Raw genomic sequence first — 1,259 nt, forward strand, 5'->3', positions numbered from 1 at the left:
CACAAAAAGTAATTAATTAAGCAGGAAATATTGATTTGAGTTGACAAATTTATTAACTATGCAAAACTTCCACAAAGAAAAAGAAAAAGAAAAAAGAAAAAAAAAGTTTTGAGCCAAGACGACTCAACACATAAATAAAGGTGAGGACATAAAATGTTATTTGAGAAGAAAATTTTTTAAAATCTAACCTGTTTATTATCTTAAATCCATACAGTATACAAAACAATTGTTCTGGAAACAAGACGAACACTTCAACAATATTACCACAGGCCTACTATTAATGCTGAACTCCTCTGCTTTCATTTTATATTAAGAACAGTTGATAACTGAAGGGCAAGATGATAGCTGTTTCTTTTGAATCATAGGTTTGAATGAAATGACTGAGACTGTGGCGGTGTGATATGAGAGATGTGAAAGAAGCACCGACCTAAAATACCCAGATGAGCGGTATGTTATTCAACATTGCTAATGACGACAGTTTTTAACAGGGAATAACTCACCTGGAATGTCGCGACTGACCAATCAGAATCAAATATTCCAGAGAACCATGTAATAAACCAAATGTGACCCTGGACCACAAAACCAGTCTTAAGTCGCTGGGGTATATGTGTAGCAATAGCCAAAAATACAGTCACGCCACTGGACTCTCTGTGTTGTGTTTTCTCTCCCCAGGTGTGCCGTGTTCCCTTTAATTAGTCATTCCTTGCACCTGTGTTTTCCCAATCACCCAGTGTTTAAAAGCCCCAGTCCTTTCAGTTAGTGTTTGTCGGTCCTCGAACGTCATTCCATGTTTTCCTGGGTCTCCTACATTCCCCATGTGATCATTAAAGACTGTGAATTGAAGTTATCGCTGTATTTCCTCGTTCCTCGCTCCTTGCCTCCCGAGAAGTGTGACAGAAGGACCGACCAAAACAGTAACTTCCGTGTTTTCCCCTCCGTTTGTTTTCCGTTTTTTTCTCAGTGTTTTTCTTTCCGTTGTGTCCCCATGGATCCCTTCACTCGCCCCGAATTCCTCCTCCTCCTGCTGGAGCAGGGAGACAAACCTCTCGAGGATCATATCAAACTGTTCCTGTTGGTCGCGAACATCACCAGCTATCCGGACGACGCGCTCTGCTCTTTCTATGATGCAAGCCTGAACGCGGAGTGCAGAGCGCTGTCATCCGAAGATGGTCCTCGGGATGAATTTGCCGCCTTCGTGGAGTGGACTCTGGCGAGAAACGGGTCGCCACTCACCATCTGCCCCGTGGAGGATGTCGCCA

This window comes from Sinocyclocheilus rhinocerous, unplaced genomic scaffold, assembly GCF_001515625.1.
Source record: "Sinocyclocheilus rhinocerous isolate Xijiao unplaced genomic scaffold, SAMN03320098_v1.1 scaffold2971, whole genome shotgun sequence".
NCBI classification, from domain to species: domain Eukaryota; kingdom Metazoa; phylum Chordata; class Actinopteri; order Cypriniformes; family Cyprinidae; genus Sinocyclocheilus; species Sinocyclocheilus rhinocerous.